This window comes from Armigeres subalbatus, chromosome 2, assembly GCF_024139115.2.
Source record: "Armigeres subalbatus isolate Guangzhou_Male chromosome 2, GZ_Asu_2, whole genome shotgun sequence".
Taxonomy (NCBI): domain Eukaryota; kingdom Metazoa; phylum Arthropoda; class Insecta; order Diptera; family Culicidae; genus Armigeres; species Armigeres subalbatus.
Window position 1 is genome coordinate 44,666,081 of NC_085140.1, and position 18,627 is coordinate 44,684,707.

The 18,627-nt window shown below is 39.2% G+C and overlaps 1 protein-coding gene across 8 annotated transcripts in view; it reads right to left on the reverse strand.

Moving 5' to 3' along the window:
- The window catches only part of LOC134218497 (calmodulin-binding transcription activator 1), a 708,930-nt gene that overhangs the window by 685,003 nt on the left and 5,300 nt on the right, over positions 1 to 18,627 (reverse strand). For all 8 annotated transcript variants that reach the window (XM_062697587.1, XM_062697584.1, XM_062697588.1 and 5 more), the window contains exon 2: positions 11,826 to 12,577. The gene's annotated coding sequence lies outside the window, so the exon portion shown is untranslated. The remainder of the gene's footprint in view (positions 1 to 11,825; positions 12,578 to 18,627) is intronic.

The window sequence follows — 18,627 nt, forward strand, 5'->3', positions numbered from 1 at the left end:
GAAAAACAAGATATGCCTATGATTGGAATGTTTCTGAATAATAAAAGTTGCAAACGGAAAATATTTCTATTGAAATATTTCATCAAATGCTTCAAAACCCAAATGTAGGCAATTCGGATCCAAGAAAGGCATCATTACCACTGAGGAATAAATTTGGGTTTTCATAGTAATTTTTTTAAACAATTGTCGTATCCAACAATTTTCATATCTTAAGATACGCTAGTTTTGTTCGAAACCAGTGACATAAGTAATCAAATGAATTTTCTAAAAATATTCATGTATGATGGCACTACAATCCTCAATGAACAAACTGTCTTACGTAGTTTACGTTGGGCGGTTGTGTCTTGTACATAACCCTTCTGATTTTTTGTAACAAATAAATATATCAATTTTGTAACATAAAATGAATCGAAATATTAAAATCTGCATCTGTGTTTGATAATGTAATGGGATTTGAGGTGGTTTATTAATTACGTATCAATACTTGTGAATTTTTAAAAATATAATGATGTTATACATCTGAAACTGAAAATGCATAAATTTTGGTTACTCAAATATAAAAAAAGGTGAATATTTAAAATTTTTGATGATTTTGAATTTGACACATACCGTGACATGCCATTAACAAAAAAAAATAGATTTTGACATGATTCTTTGATCTCTGGCAAGAATCTGTGCTGTAACTAATTCTAAAATAACATAATTTCGACGCAAATCATACAGTTTTTATGAGATGGGGAGAAGATTGTTGTTTTTTTTTGTTATGTTTTGGAATGTATAAAAAAGTTTTGTTATTACTGTTTTTTTTTCTTTTCTTTCTTAAAACTTCTTTTTAAATTGTAAAAGTTACATCCAAGAAACAGTGCATAACATAAACAATTTTAGTTTCAGTATATTTGGCCATGAAGAAAAAAAGTCTTTAGGGATAAAATATAAATGCTTGATAAGATTTTTAACACTTCCTTTTTTTCATGGATTCATTGAATTTCCTTGAAGTAATGAAGCACGTGAGTTTCATTAATATTTTTTGAAATCATAAGAGGGTAAACCCTTAATTGAGAGTCAAACTCAAAGGGGTGTAGTCTTAGTTTTGAGAAAAATAACTGTTAAGTTTTTCAATATTTTTTCATACAAATCGTATAAAGATTTTAAAAATAACTGGGAATTTTTAATTTTTTTACAAATACCGTATACTCCTCCTTAGCCGTGCGGTAAGACGCGCGGATACAAAGCAAGACCATGCTGAGGGTGGTTGGGTTCGATTACCGGTGCCGGTCTAGGCAATTTTCGGATTGGAAATTGTCTCGACTTCCCCGGGCATAAAAGTATCATCGTGCTTGCCTCATGATATACGAATGCAAAAATGGTAACCTGGCTTAGAAACCTCGCAGTTAAGAACTGTGGAAGTGCTTAGTGAACACTAAGCTGCGAGGCAGCCCTGTCCCAGTGTGGGGATGGAATGCCAATAAGAACAAGAAAGAAGACCGTACTAAGTATATCAATTCAAAGTTCTAAAACCAAATAATTTTTTGCTATGGTCAACTCAATGTTGACCAAAATGTCACTTACACCCTTTTGCTTCAATTGTTTACCCAGTTAACTAACATGTTTCGTACAATGGAGTCGTTTTTTACGCAGGTGATTGGTATTTCCCGTAAACTTTGTAAACTTATGTGGAATTTGACCCGCGTAAAAACTAGTCCGGCAAAGCTTGTAGGAAACATGCGCGCGTAGTTTTATTTTATCGGAATTGCTTAATTTTCCTCGGACACTTTCTTATTATGCTAACTAGTAAGTTGTCCATGTATGTTCGTAAAATTCATTATTTCATAATGAAGATTTACTGCTCCTCGACTTCATCCCCTAGCTCCTATGTTCATCAAAAAAAAAAAAACAAAGCAACAAAAATGAATTTAATTTGTTGTTTATTCTTGTGATTTTTTAAACAGTGAGCATACATGTTTGTGAAAAGTTACAATGAAGATAGCTGTTTGTTTCGCGATGAGATGAATATATGTTTAGTGAAATGGGAAACGGAACAGTTCCCTTTATGAATATACTTTAAAGTAGGATGAATTTTTACAAGCTTTATAAAGAAAGTTAGTTTCTAAAATTCTTTATAACGTTGCTACATTTTCCATAACAACAGAGATTCCGACCGCAGACTTATAAACTTTATGAGTCGAAATAATTCTATGTCTGAGAAATAATTAAATAGGTACCATTGCCACATAAAAGTCAATTGAAAGTGACTATTTGGTCACTTTTTCTGGAACTGAAAGACACTATTTGGTCCCTTTTTTCGTCAGCATTGGTCACTAAAGTCACTATTTTGTACGAGATTGGTCGCTACCAGCCCTGCAATCTCGATATTTTGGGAGTTTTTCTTGGCATGTAATTTTGATTCTAGAGTCAAAACTGAATTTGTTTTACTACTGTCCGGGTTTTTGAAGAAATTCCAGGAGAAATATAGGAATTTCTATGTAAATTCCAATAGATGTTTGGAAAATCCATTCAAAATTCTTTCGTAAATTACTTTCAGAATTCCTTCGAATATTCCTTCAGAAACTCATTTTAAAATTCTGTTCGAAAATCTTTTCAGGTTCTCAGGCTTTTCGATTATTCCTTCAACAATTGAGTCGGAAATTTCTTCGAAAATCTCTATAGAAAAGCCACCAAGAAATAATTTGGACATTTATCCAGGGATTCGTTCATAAACCCCTCCGGAAAGGCATTTGAAATATTTTCAGAAATTCTTTTGGAACGTCCTCCAGGAAGTCTTAAGAAAATTACTTCAGTAAACCATACAAAATTACAGCAGGAATAGTTCCGGAAATAATTCGAATTTGGAGAAATTTCTAAAGGTATTTGAGAGTTAAACTTATTTTCAAATAAAAAAAAACACTTAAAAACGTTTTAAAAAAATGAAGGGATTAACAAACAAAATTTCCGAAGATTTCGCAATAGAAGTTCTGAAGAGATTCCCGACATAATTCTTAAAGTAATTTAAAAGGAAATTTTCGAAGGTCTACAGGAATTTCTGGAAGAGTTGCTAAAGGATCGGATTTCTATAAGAATACCAAAAATATCTTCCTAGAGTTTCCATAGATTTTTTTTGAGGAATTACTGGAAGATTTTCGATTAGAAATTCCTGAAGGTTTTCTCCCAAATGGATTTTCGAATGTATTCTTAAAACAGTGTCCGTAGGTATTCTCATAGAACTTCTTGAAGGATTTTCCATGGGTATCTCATTCTTAAAGAAATTTTCAAAGGAATCCCTGAAAATAGTTTCGAATGAACTACTGAAGAAATTCTCAAAAGACTCCGTAAAGGAATTTCCGAAGAAATACCCTAATAAATTTTCAACTGAATTCTTGGTGGAAGTTCTGAAGAAATTCATTAGGGAAATTTTAAATTAATTCTTAGAATTCCTTACTCAAATTTTCTGAGGAATATCTTGAAGAATTTCCACACGAATTTCTGGATTTATATCCGAAGTACTTTCCAATGAACTCATGTGCTGTGATGCGGCAATGTCCTAGTGGAGGATGTAATGTAAACTTTTGCTGTGGAGATACAAGCTACACCCATTAGGATGCTCCCCCATCAGTCTGACTGAGGCTAGCAATTGTACAAAAAACCCCAAAATTCATAAAAAGCATGAAATGCCTTGCTGCGTGATTTTTTTTCTCAGCTCAAAATTCTTCACGCCGATTCACGCCGCCGCCACCGCCAAACATTGCTTACGGCGTGGCGCCACCGATGCCGCCGCCGCCGGTGTAAAAATGGCCTTACGCCGCCGCCGTTCACAAATACTTCGGCACACAGGTCTACAAAGGGTCATAGGCAGCATCCCAGCAAAGACGTGCGATCCAGAGGTTGTGAGTTCAATTCTCGGTTCAGCCTAGGATGCTTAATTGTCCAAGAGTTTGAATCAAATAATCAAACGAATCCACCATGCCATTCATGATGTTCCCAGCCGTTGTAGCAACTCAATTATGTCCTCCAAGTATTTGTCTTTAACTGGCGTCTTAAATTTAGGCGTATGAGATGTTTGTGGTAACCAATCGCCACGGAATAACCTTCACTAAATCAATCCACGTTCATTCGCCAAGAAAATAGATATCAGACTGACAAAACTGACTCATAACGATTCCTTCCTTTTCAAACACCCGAACATCTCTTCTCTCGTTTTTTCAAGCGTTCGTGGTCGGGAATCATCATCAACATCATTAAACCAAGAATATACGCAGACATAAATTCACCCATTAATTGATATTTTAGCTCAATGCACATAATCGCAAATGCCTCAAAATCTAATCGATTGGAATCTAATGCACACTGTAAAAATTAATTGAAATACTTCTATTTCTCAACAAAATATAAATTCGAACTCGCTAAATCTTGACATTATATATTTATCTTATCTACTACAATGTTGTAAGATTTCAAATTCTCCAAATTGTCTTAGAGTATGAATTAAATGGTCTATCGAATCAACCACGCCCTTGATAATGTTTCCAGCGGCGGAAGCAACCCAATTATATCCTCCAAGTATTTGTCTCCCACTTGCGTCTTAAATACAGCCTTATGATATATTGTAAGATACCAAAAACGCCCTGGAGTTTAAATCAAATCGTATACCGAATCAACATCTGTATAAACTCAATTATGTCCTCAAAGTATATGTCTTTCACTTGCATCTCAAATCCTGGAATATTAGGTGCTCTTAGTTTTCCGAACTGTACTGAAGCTTGAATAAAATGGTCTACCGAATGAATCACGGCTTACATAGGCTGACCATACGTACCGTATTTAACGGGACAGTCCCGTTTTTTAGACCTTATTGTGCTGTTCCGTCGTAATCTAAAAAGTCCTCAATTTGTCCCGTTTTTTTATTGATTCTTCCAAAGAGCTCCAAAATGTCTTTCAAACAAATTCAATATTTCAGGCAAGAACCTAAAACCAAATACAAATAAAGTGGATGAAACACATAAAAAAAAAGAGTGAGATGTTATGTTATTAATGTTGCTTTTAAGAGAATGTTATCTATGCCGCTATGTATTTTGCTTGGATCGACTTTTTTAAGGTTTTTAACATTTTTTGTAACTCGGTAGGCAAGTATATTCTGAAAATCAGGTCACGCCTCAACGTCAATAAAATGAAGTGCAGGGACAGACATTCTAATTTTCACATTAAGTTCATTTTCGGGTTTTTTATGCTAAGTATGTATTCCTATTTTTATTAAAATCAACTTTACCACACATTTTTCAATCGTTTGATTCTTTTCGAAACATTAAGAATCATTCAGTTTCGAAATCATCCACTGTAAAAAAAAATAACGACTTTAAAAATAATCAGCTGAACAAAACTAATTTTAGGGAAAATTTGTTCATATTTCGGTCGCTACGTACTTCAAGGCTAGTTTACAGATGAGTAGCTTGTCTGCAAATTTTGCTTCCATATGCACAGGCGTTATTTATAGGATTCCGTTGCAGAAAACTAGAATTTCGGCCCGATTCAAAATACAATCCTATCGGAAATCTTCGAGAGTCCGAGCTAAAATAAACCAAGATTTGTTTTACTTTTCGGGACGAAATTGCTTCCCGCCTTTTTGGGAACAAAATCAATGGACAAGTTTCCCGAGGTGAGTCGACTTTAAGCGTCATTTAAATCAATTTCGATCGAAAAGGACTGTGAATTGATTAGATTTGACATTTATTCACATGCGCCATTTATTCACCATAAATAAAATTACATATTATTAATGTTCTTTCCCCGTTGAGATTCTTATTATTCTTATCCGCAGATTTTCCCTCACTTATATTCATGAAAAAGGGTTTTAGCACGGGAAATCTATAATCCTACCCTATTGCTCTTATCGCATTTGTCTTTTGATATTTTTTTCAGAAAATTATTTTTTCTTATCTCTTCAATGTCCAGACCGGCTTTAGACAGGGTACTTTGACTATTTTCTGTAATTTTCAAGAGTTTAGAATTGGAAAAGTTTTTGATATTAGTCAATAATAAAATCCTTAATGCTTGTTTAAGAGTCGATTAAAATAGAATTTCAAAAACCACAATTTTTTTAAAAACATTATAAAAAATGCGAGGTTTTTGTTCCTTTATGTTTTTGTCCGCGCCCCTTTGAAGAGTGAAATATTTGTAGTTTAGTATTTTCCCACTACTAACTTAATACAATAGAAGGATAGAAGGTTGGTTATGGTGGTGAATGATTCACTCTAGAAATTTTCTCTAACTTCTTACACGGAAAATGAAAATTAAGTCCATACATTTTGAAATTTGCACAGCTCTTGAATTTTGTCACAAGGTTTTTTGACATATCCCTTTTTGTAAGTGCGTTTGTCCCGTTTTTTCATCGAAATGATCTGGTCAGCCTAGGCTTACATGATGTCTCGAGCAACAGTATCAACCCAAATCTGTCCTTCCAGTTTGTTTCCTCATCACTTGCGTCTGGTATTCAAGTACATCGGATGTTTTAAGATCTCCAAATCGTTCTGGAGTTTGAATCAAATAGTCTACAGAATCAATCAAGGATTCCATCATGTCCCCAGCTAAGGTATTATGTCCTCCAAGTAAATGTGTTTTACTTACAGGCCACATGCAAGCACATCAGATGTTGATGTTGAGACTGAGGACACAATCGAAACCGTGATTTATACGGTACACAATTTGATTCAAACTCCAGGACAATTTGGAAATCTTAAAACATCCCATATCCCATATGCCTTGGTTTGAGACCCAAAAGAAAAACAAATACAAAAAAATACAAAATTTGTTCTGCGTTGTGCGGCCGGTGAATTAATAAATCAGTGGCTGTTTGTGCGTGTTTTCTAAATATACGCAAAACTTTGTGCGGCCTGTAAATAAATTAAATTATGCACGTTTTGTAGCATTTGAGATTTACACGCCGGTTCGATAGAAACGAAAGTGAGTAGAATATTTTAAATGCGCCTAATTATATCCCATCCCTTACATCGCTTCGCTAACCGAAGTCAATCCAAATAAATTATCCTTTGTAACTAACAAATGTCCTATCCATAGACAATCACGGAGATGCAGAGGTATACTCAGTCTCTAGTAGCAACGAGAGTCTTACCAATAATCCTTTCCTTCTTATACGACCGTAAGGACGTGGCCAGTGCCGTTATTGACTAAAAATATTCCGAGCTTCCTAAAACGTGCACATTGGTAATGGGTAGCTCATCCCAAGCCCCAGTCAATCACGGAGTAGTAACTACGAATTTTACGGTCATAATGCTCATGCTCATGAAAGTTGAATCGAGTCTCGGAAGGTTAAAGCGATGGTTTTAGTCCCGTTACGCGGAGATATGTAGTGCGTATCAAGATGATTTTGGTCATATCGTAAAGCTCAGTGGCACTAGAGCTAGCAGTGTTCATTTATTCATTTATTTAGTTTACATCTAAACAGATAACACTGAATCTACAATTTGACGCCACAATACACGGTTCGAGACCGCATCTCTCCATTCTCGAATGCGCCTTACGCTCGCCAAGTCGTTTTGCACCTGGTCTGCCCACCTCGCTCGCTGCGCTCTACGTCGCCTCGTACCTGCCGAATCGGGAGCGAACACCATCTTTGCAGGGTTGCTGTCCGGCATTCTTGCAACATGCCCTGCCCATCGTACCCTTCCGGCGTTAGCTACCTTCTACATACTGGGTTCGCCGTAGAGCTGGGCGAGCTGTGGTTCATTCTTCGCCGTGACACACCGTCTTCTTGCACACCGCCAAAGATGGCCCTAAGCACCCGTCTCTCGAACACTCCGAGTGCTTGCAAGTCCTTCTCGATCATTGTCCATGTTTCATGTCCGTAAAGGACTACCTGTCTTATCAGCGTCTTGTACATGACACATTTGGTGCGGAGGTGAATTTGACTTCCACAGATGATGCGCCTTCGTATTTCACGATTTCACATTGTTATCAGCCGTTAGCAAGGATCCAACGTAGACGAATTCCTCGACCACCTCGAAAGTATCCCCGTCTATCATAACACTGCATCCCAGGCGGGCCCTGTAGCGCTCGGTTCCGCCCAATAGCATGTACTTTGTCTTCGAAGCATTCATCACCAGTCCAACTTTTGTTGCTTCACTTTTCAGGCGGGTGCACAATTCTGCCACCTTTGCAAATGTTCGGCCGACAATGTCCATGCCATCCGCGAAACAAATAAATTGACTGGATCTGTTGAAAATCGTACTCCAGCTGTTACACCCGGCTCTCCGCATGACACCTTCTAGCGCAATGTTGAACAACAGGCACGAAAGTCCAGCACCTTGCCTTAGTCTTCGGCACGAATCGAACGAACTGGAGTGTTCGTCCGAAATCTTCACACAGTTTTGCACACCATCCACCGTTGCTTTGATCAGTCTGGTAAGCTTTCCAGGGAAGCTGTTCTCGTCCATAGCTCTACGCGGTCTATACTGTCGTATACCGCCTTGAAATCAATGAACAGCTGGTTGGGACCTGGTATTCACGGCATTTTTGGAGTATTTGTCGTACATTAAGATCTGGTTCGTTGTCGAGCGGCCGTCAGCGAAGCCGGCTTCCCACGAACTCATTCACACTAATGATGACAAACGTCGGAAGATGATGATCTGGATATCACTTCGTAGGCGGCATCAAGGATGGTGATCGCTCGAAAGTTCTCACACTCCAACTTGTCGCCTTTCTTGTAGATGGGGCCTAACCCCTTCCTTTCACTCCTCCGGTAGCTGTTCAGTTTCCCAGATTCTGACTATGAGTAAGTGCAGGCAAGTGACCAGCTTTTCCGGGCCCATCTTGATGAGCTCAGCTCCGATACCATCATTATCAACTGCTTTATTGGTCTTTAGCTGTTGGATGCCATCCTTAACTTCCCTGAAGGTGGGGACTGGTTGGCTAACATCGTCCACTGAACTGAAGTAGTCATTTCCTCCGCTGCCTTGACTTTCACTGCATGTACTATCAGCGCCATTCAAATGTTCCGCGTAGTGCTGCTTCCACCATTCGACCACCACACGTTCGTCCGTCAAGATGCTCCCATCCTTATCCCGGCACATTTCGGCTCGTGGCACGAAGCCTTTGCGGGATGCATTGAGCTTCTGATAGAACTTGCGTGTTTCTTGAGAACGGCACAGCTGTTCCATCTCCTCGCACTCCACTTCTTCCAGGCGGCGTTTCTTCTCCTGAAAAAAGGCGGGTTTGCTGTCTCCGCTTCCGTCTATAACGTTCCACGTTCTACAGGGTACTTAGCTGCAGCGCGACCGCCCGCGCTGCGTCCTTCTCATCCAGAATTTGTCTACACTCTCGTTGTTCTCCGCTGCGTCGTTAATGGCTGCTTCAACTGTATTCCAGCAGACCCCAAGAGGGGCCCCCTCGAGCTCACCCTCTTCCGGCAACGCTGCCTCGAGATGCTGCGCGTATGCAGTGGTGACATCAGGTTGCTTCAGTCGCTCTAATTCGTACCAAGGCGTTCGTCGGTACCGAACATTGTTGATGACGGATAGTTGATGGATAGACGGACGTTAGTTGACGGATAGATATGAGAGTCGATGTTAGGGCCACGATATGTCCTGACGTCGAAAATGTCGGTGAAGTGCCGTCCATTAATCAGAACGTGGTCGATGTGTGAGTAAGTAGTAGGTGCTGCGAATGGCCATATTCGTGGAGGCGGCGAAATCAATTAGTCGTAGGCCGTTTTCGTTCGTCAGCCGGTGAGCGCTGAACTTCCCAATAGGCGGTCTAAACTCCTCCTCTTGGCCAACCTGAGCGTTCAAATCTCCTATGAGGATTTTGACGTCGTGGCTTTGGCAGCTGTCTTACTCATGTTCCAGCTGCGCGTAGAATGCGTCCTTATCATCATCAGTGCTTCCGGAGTGTGGGCTATGGACGTTGATTATGCTGAAGTTGAAGAACCGGCCTTTGATCCTCAACCTGCACATATATTCTTTCGTTGATCGGCCACCATCCGATCACACGCCTTTGCATATCACCCATCACTATGAAAGCTGTTCCCAGCTCGTGTGTTTTGCCGCAGCTCTGAACGTTCGCACCATTGATCCTGTTAACGTTTAGGTAATGCCTGGTACACAGACTACAGGATTAAGGAATCCGAGCGCGGCCAACTGGCCGGGGTATGAGAAAAACGTTCCGATTCACTTGATGATTTATTACGAATTAACTTTTTCTAGATAGTACGGTGTATTATTTATAGTAGCTCTACCCTATGGAATGTTGCAGATTGTATACAACTATTATCTGTCTAACCTATTGTATGCAAGCTCTATTATTGTACTAAAGATATTGTGTCTAGTATTTGCTTGCCTGACTGTTCTGGAAGTGTCAATAACAATGCATTGTACACAAACAAATGTTGTTGATCTTCAGAAAGATTGTAAGGTAAGTAATTTACATTAATTATTGTGTTATATTTGTTATTGTTATGAATTTTGTCTCGTTTCTGGTATGCTATGTAATGCTCCAGGTATGGAGCAAGGTATGACAAAAAGGGGTAAGTATATAATGCAATATGGTGATATGATGACTTAGTGGGGCCTCAACATGAGGCATGTCATCCACTGATGCGATGTGCTTGAAACACCCCGGTGGCTTGTCGATGGCCTTAACACATCCCTTCCAACAAACCTTCTGCAGCGCTACGATGCCGAATCCACGATCTTTGAGCACATCGGCGAGTATGCGTGTGTACTCTCTTGTTAATTATTCGTTGCGTGATTTGAGCAGATGGACATGGAGAACACACGCCCAGTAAGATTTGCACCTCCGGAGAGGAGCATACTCCCCTTCTATGTCAGCATACGACCATAGTTCCCACTGGGATTGGTTACCCGATCTTCCCTAATGTTGCTAGTATCCCGACCAGCGCCACGAGGAGATAGGGATAGGAGCTGGTGGGTAAGAGGCTAAGGACCGCAAGATGGGGTCTATTTACTCCTTCAGATATGCGAAGTACCAATGATACGCTTTCCCTAGTAACATTTTGGTTTTATATTGGTTTTATAACACTCTTATAGAGTAAATTATGGTCTACAAGAGCGTTATAAAACTTAAAATGCTACTTGGGTTACCCAGCATTTGCCGCGCCCATACATGCAGATAAACAGTTATTTTGCGGTCAGGTCTGAGCTTGACGATCGACTGGCAAATAGCTCACACAACCTCACTTGATCAGTACAGTTGCCGATGAAGAATGTGTATAGCCGCCAGACATTCTAAATATTTACTCACGCTCCTCTAATGTGAGCGTGTACTATACACATGTGGAAGTGTTGCTTTGACAAATGGATTGCGAGTGAATTGACTATGCGTCCAATTTGGGAATCTCGAGCTCATTCAGTAGTCGCTAGGTTGCGAAGGCCGACGGAGGTCCTTCGTAGCTTAGTTGATTAAAGCACCAGGCTAGCGCACTGAGGGTCGTGGATTCGAGTCCCATCGATAGGAAAGTGATTACCTCCAATACATTTTTCAAATCAATATCTTCCACATAATATTCATATTCACATATGAGTTTTCAAAATTAGAATAAGTTAGAATTTCTTAAATACAAGGAGACAGCTTCGTCTTTGTCAACAATGCCTATTAGATGAAACTATTATCAATGCATGAGATTAATTGATTTATGATACAGATATTCTTTGCTCTTACTATTTGATGGAATTCCTCAATTCATCATTAATTATCATTGGTGAAATGAAAAAATAATCCTCTCAACCATTTAACTTGATGATTGAAAACATATTCCAAAATTCTATACTCATCAGCAAATGACTATATGCAATAATACTCACCTGGCCGTAAAGACGATCAGCGTTTTGCGTCCGCGGAACGAACACTGTGTAGAATTGCCACAGAAAACAACCCAACCGGTCTGCTTATTCTTTTCCTTCGACGTATTTCCCACAGTTGCCGCCGCTTTTCACGTGAAGTCCAAGGATAATATCGACGTCGTCGTCATCACGTTGGGGCTTGAAATATTTCACTTTTGTGTAAATACAATGGTTCACACGCACCCGCTGGAAAACACTCCGGCACCACTACAACAGTCGACTTGTGCTACACACACAACCACTCGCACGTGCTTTTTGGCCTCTGATCACTATAGACGGGATGAACTTTCCACCCAAATGTGAGCGACACTGAAAGTAACACACGGGAGGCAGCACGGGGTGGGCATGAATTTTCTTCGCTGTTTTTTCCTGTGCACACACAGCGAAAGAGGACCAGGTGCTATTAAAGGCCCACTAAATAGAACCGATTTTCCTACTTTTTCCGTGGAAAACCCGCCACGACAAGAATCCTAACTGTCAACTAACAAGATAAACTCTGAGCACACTACATTAACTGCAAGTTTCAACACTTTGTCCTAGGAAAACACTACCAAAACAACGCAAAATAAGAACGGGAAACTTCACTCCACGATTTCACTGGTAACTGGGAAAACTGGGCTAAAAACGGAGCTGTCACTCTGCGATACTCGACGACTCCTGACCGAGTTCCATTCTCTCGCCAGCACACACCACAGCTCTGCCAGTCGGTACTTCTGTGGAAGGAAAAACATGACTTGTAGAGGACCGATGAACCATCCGAAGTGAGCGAGTGCTGGATAGCAACGGTGTGGTGAGAATGGGTTCTTGCTCTTGCTCTGAGAATTTCGGAAAACATGCTGATGGCATGTGGTTGGAAAACTCGTAGGATTTTATTGTTTTGAGGAAAATGAGGCCCAATTGGCACATGTATTTCACTGAATCCTTGCGTTCGCTGGTGGTGTTGATTCCGATACTCGTGGTGAGTGAGAGGTTGAGTGTTTGAGCAAAGCACGTGTCTTGTATGAGTGAGTGGTCCCACATCGAGGAACAGGCTTTGGATTATATGGTTGGTGGAGATGGTAGGCTTTACGGGAGGTTCAATAACGTTGTAGGTTCACTCTTCTGCCACATGGTAAGGGTAATATTAAATTTATGTCTTAGGGCTCGACATGGAGATGAATGCTTGCGAGTTATAGCCGTAAACAAAAGATAATAAGCCTCAAACAAAGAACTGGGTTTAAGGTTGTATATTGATATTAGGCTGAATTTCTAACCAAAGCTAAACTTTTTAATTTAGTGTTTTTAGAAGCATTTCCAAAGTTTTTGGTTTTATTTGATAAGTTTCATCGTGATCGAAAAACACATCCTATTATGTATGAAGAATAAACGATGTACTGCAGCAGTTCTTTAATTAAGTCAAATTGAAGTTTGGTAATTTTCTATTTACTTCCCCACGCACTTGTCTGATGTTAAATTTAACCATGCAGGAATCTAAGGAAACCCGTAACAGATTATGCGGTATTCTACGTCCATTGACTCCCCACTCCAACTTACATTATTCTATATGATGTTTTTGGAATAGAATGGCCTCCTAGCCTAACCTTAATTTTCAATAAACAATTGTTACTCGTATGCATATTTACTGAAAAAGGCGCGTTTTGGTTGTAAATAATTATAAAACCACTCCACTTGTATGGAGCCCCATATAAAAGTGATGGCTTTATAATTATTTCCAACTAAAACGTGACTTTTCAGTAAACATGCATACGAGCAACAATCATTAAATTTTGATCCTCAAACAGTGATGGTGTTAAAATTATTCCCTGGGGTGTACAGTGAAGCACGTTTCTTCAACATTTCGGAATGAGTGGAACATTTTCAAAGCTTTGTATGTCTTGCATTACATGAAAAAAAAATCTATGCTTTTCGAGTATCAAATTTCCCCCACACACACGCGACGCCGTTGGTAAAGAAATCCAACGATATAAACGCGGAAAACATTGTAATTCCTACATGGTTCAATTCAACCAGAGGAAAAAAATTCTAACTGCCAGAGGCAATTGAAATGTATTAATAATAACTAAAAATATAACATAGCAAATAAGGATGATAGTGTTAAGAAAACACGGAACACCTAGTCTAAGAGATGAATGCATGTATTAGATAATTAGCGAATAAAATTAGTTTAAAAAAAAACAAAATAAAAAAAAATAAAAAAAAAAACGATATAAACGCGGCCACTTGATGTCGCCGACACGGCGATGAAATCGCTTAGGTCTGGGAGAGCCTTTATGGTGTTTTTTGTACCTACAGCGAAGCAAATATGGTCTTTGGAAGCATTCCATAATATATATTGTATATTTGTCAATATGGAGGCGCATGGTATTTCATAGAGAGAGCTTTTGTGCTTCGAAATGTTGAGTTGACGTCTACCAATCTCAAGCTTCAACGGATTTGCCAGAGACAATTGACCGCTAATTGAGGGTTGCGTACTCAGCTGATAGTGTGGCCTTGACACTGTCATTCGTCTGTCTTTAACTAAAGTAAGGGAGTGACGATCTGCAGATCCTGTCTAGGATATGGTGAAATTTGACCAAGGGTTTAACCACCGGTTTAACTCTGGGCTGTGTTAAACTTCAATGAAAGCTGCATGTACCGACAGGAGTTTCTAAAGCACCCGTGTGCTGCTCAAAGTACACGAGTCCAGTCTTACAGTCGGAGAAGTAAAGGATGAAAGAAGGAGGGAAAAAAAGAAGGAAGAAGTAAAAAGGGAAAAAAGGAAGGATAAAAAGAAAGGAGGAAAAAGAAGAAAAAAGGAAGAAGGAAGCAAAAAGAAGGAAGAAGGAATAGGTAGATGAAATTAGGGAATAAGGAAGCAAGAAGAAAGAAAAAAAGGATGAAGGAAGGAATAAAATGGAGGAAAAAAGAAGGAAGAAAAAAGAAAGAAGGACGAATGAAGAAGGAAGACAAAAGAAAGAAAAAGGAAGAAGGGAGAAAGGAGAAGGCAGAAGGAAAAAAGTAGGTAGAAAGAAGGAGAAAGAAAAAGGTAGAAAAAGGAAGAAGGAAGACAGGAGAAGAAAGAAAGAGTAAGGAAGGAGGGGAAGAAGAAGTTCTCTGTTCTCAGTTCACTTTTTTTTCTCACTACTCACTTCCTACTTCTCATTACTCACTTCTCATTTCTCACTCTTCATTACTCGTAATCTAAACGACCCGTTCGAACAAACGGCATTCGGCTAAATGGCCTGACACCCTTCATACTGGTAGCTTGCTTGCGATATCTATTCATACAGTGCACTATAGTCCAGGATACAGATTTTCGCGGAAAGATGCATTTTACGCCAAAATAATATTTTTTAGAAAAAAAAAATGTTGTTCTACAAAATTGTTCGAAATAGTAAGGCCATCAATAGGGTGGCCCATCATATGAAAAAATATTTTTTTATTTCTCGGAATACTGACATGTTATGTTCTACAAAGTTGTAGCGCAGCTTATTCCAATAAATTTTGCTAAAAAGCTTTTTCTGTAGCTCTTGAGTTGGCTGATTTAGAGCAATTTTACCTAATTGGATTAGGGTGTACCTAAAAAAAACAGTATTTTTGATCTACTTTTTTTGTTTTATCTCAAATCTTATATATATAAAACAAAGTTGTCATTTGTACGACCGCGCATCACTCAAGAATAGACAACCCAATTTTTGCTAATTAATATCCCTTTCCTTCTTCTATTTACGAGGAAAAATGTTAAGATGAAATGGAATACTTTAAAGATCAATGCCCAATCTTTTCGTTGAAATTAATTTACATGATTTTTCTTTCAATTTCGGTGGCATTTGTACGACCGCGCATGACTCAAGAATAGACAGCTCAATTTTTACTAATTTATATCCCTTTCTTTTTTTATTTACGATGAAGTTGAAAAAATTGACAATCGAAATCAAATCTCTCCGATGAAATGGTTTGTCGTGCATTTTGTATGATAATTTCAAATCATGTCATCTAAGTGGACATTATCATCAGATAACGGAAAGATCGTTTTTTGTTAATTTTGCTTTGGCTACTAAATTAATTCGAAAAGTGTCATGATAAAATAATGTGAAAAAAAGGAAAAGTTATTTTGAAAAACCGGTTTATTTTTTAGATAAATTGTGTACGTAAAATAATATATCAGCAATTTGATCAGTTTTGGGCGAGACAAAGTTCGCCGGGTCAGCTAGTTTAAAACAAAAAAAGTAGATCAAAAATACTGTTTTTTTTTTAGGTACACCCTAATCCAATTGGGTGAAATTGCTCTGAATAAGCCAACTTAAGAGCTACAGAAAAAGCTGTTTTTCGCAAAATTTATTGGAATGCGCTACAAGTTTGTGCAACATAACATGTCGAAATTCCGAGGAATTAAAAAAATATTTTCAATTTTTTTTATATGATGGGCCACCCTATCTTTTGATACCATTATGATGGAGAAGGATACTCCATTCGGCGTAGGTTCATCGAAGAGCTGTAGCTGTAGCTGTAGCTGTCAAGTATCAAGTAAGTATGGTGGCCTTACTATTTTGAACAATTTTGTAGAACAACATTTTATTTCAAAAAATATAGTTTTGACGTAAAAAGCATCTTTCCGCGTAAAACTGTATCCTGAACAATAGTGCAGTGTTTCATTTCTATGTTCTTTTTCTAATTTGAGCTTGAAATGTAATACACATCGATCTGCCAATCGATATGCCATCGATAATGCCAATAAATCAAAAACGATGAATTAGGGTCTTCGTCTACGAATTAGGCAAGCGATCATTGACAACACGCTTCTGTATGGGCTCGAGCTACGTACCTCGGTTACTGTAACCGGCTACACGTCCTCTCACCGACCCCATGTCTGCCTGTGCCTGGAACAAGTTCCTGCATTTTAAGAGAGGCGCCAAAACGGAAGCCCTTGAAGGTTGGTGGCGGAACTGCTGGACACCGAATATAAAGATTACGAGCATCGCTTTCTAACGAACCGTTCCTCATCCTAACCGCCTCTGTCAACACAATCGGAATAAAACCAAAAAATAATATGGACAATACTTGAGCCATAACATACTCTGATATTAAATTGAATTTCAATACCAAATGCATAACAAGTTATTATTCGTTTGGTATTGAAATAACTAAGCATGTTATGCCTCAAGTATTCTGCATATAAGTTTTTGGTATTATTTTTCGGTATTTTACGTCTTATGCAAGGCTAGTTCATACCAATTTCTGTTATCGAGGTCGTCGCTCCTGCTCGGGTTTCTTCTCGCTTGTCGATTGTCATTTATCACCTCACTCTTTTCATATTCATTATAGTTTGGCATTTTTGGCCAATGACAGCTCAGCAGATGACATTTCGGTTGTATGGTCGTTCGACCATATGACCTCTGTTCGGCCAAACGACATTTAAAGACGTACGGAACGGGACGCTTTCTGCCAAACTACCTGAAAGCGCGCCCGTCTATCAGCGAGCCCATTGTGCACCGTACACTACCAATGCTACCCATCAATGTGCTACCAGGAAATGACAACGTCCGTCATCTACGTCAGAAACAGAAAATGACAACGTCTGTGTCATACGGGATGATAAGCAAAAAGCACATGTTATCGACAAATTGGCAATCTATATCCATTCTAGTTCTTTAAAATGTGCTAATGAGAAATATTTGCTTAAATCTAACATCACCGAATATCGATCGTCTAGAGACGGTGGTTAACTTCGCCCTTACCGTGGAGAACTTGGTTGCAACAATCCAAGCTTGCAGAGTAAATGATTTTGTCTACAACGCACCGCTACGTTACGAACTGGTCGAGAGACTGCCGTCATCATTGAAGCTTGACCGGGCAAAATACTCTAGGAACACACTGAATCCAAACCTGTTAGATTTCAGCGCATGGATGTATTCAGCAGCGCAGGATGCAACTGCAGTAATGGCATTAGTCAAACCACGTGTTCTAATAAGAAAGATGGTTCTCTAAACAGGCAATATCAAGATTCCTGTGGAAATATCAAAGGCGAGGCAAACAAGTTCCAACGTTTCGGATAAACAATGCCCGGTATGTAAATGTGATTGTCAGAACGTCGTGATACTGTGAATTTCGTTCAACATATGTAATTTCACTTTATTCTCTCAAAAATGGACACATTCAGGCTTCTAATTAATTATTTGTTTATAATTTATCTTCAAATGAGATTGTTTTCAATTATCTGCAATGAAAATGCCATAGCATCATTATTCTATAAATGAGTGTGTACAAGACACAGTGATGCCCCAATTTTTAACATGTTCAAGTATTGAATATGTTCGCATTCGCAGCACCTACTTCCAACACAGCCTTACGTATCGGTAAACCTGGAGATCACCACTGCAGACCGAATCACAAATCGATCACGTTCTGATTGATGGACGGCACTTCTCCGACACTATCGACGTCAGGACATATCGTTACGCTAACATCGACTCTGACCACTATCTGGTGATGGTTAAACTGCGCCCAAAACTATCCGTCATCAACAATGTTCGGTACCGACGACCGCCGTGGTACGACCTAGAGCAACTGAAGCAACCTGATGTCGCCACTGCATACGCGCAGCATCCGAAGGCTGCGTTGCCGGAAGAGGGCAAGCTCGATGAAGCCCCTCTTGAGGACTACTGGAATACAGTTGAAGCCGATAACAACGTCGGGTATGTGGGACGAAGTTGACGGAACGGTTGGTTTGACGAAAAGTGCAGACAGATTCTGGAGGAGAAGGACGCAGCGCGGGCGGTCGCGC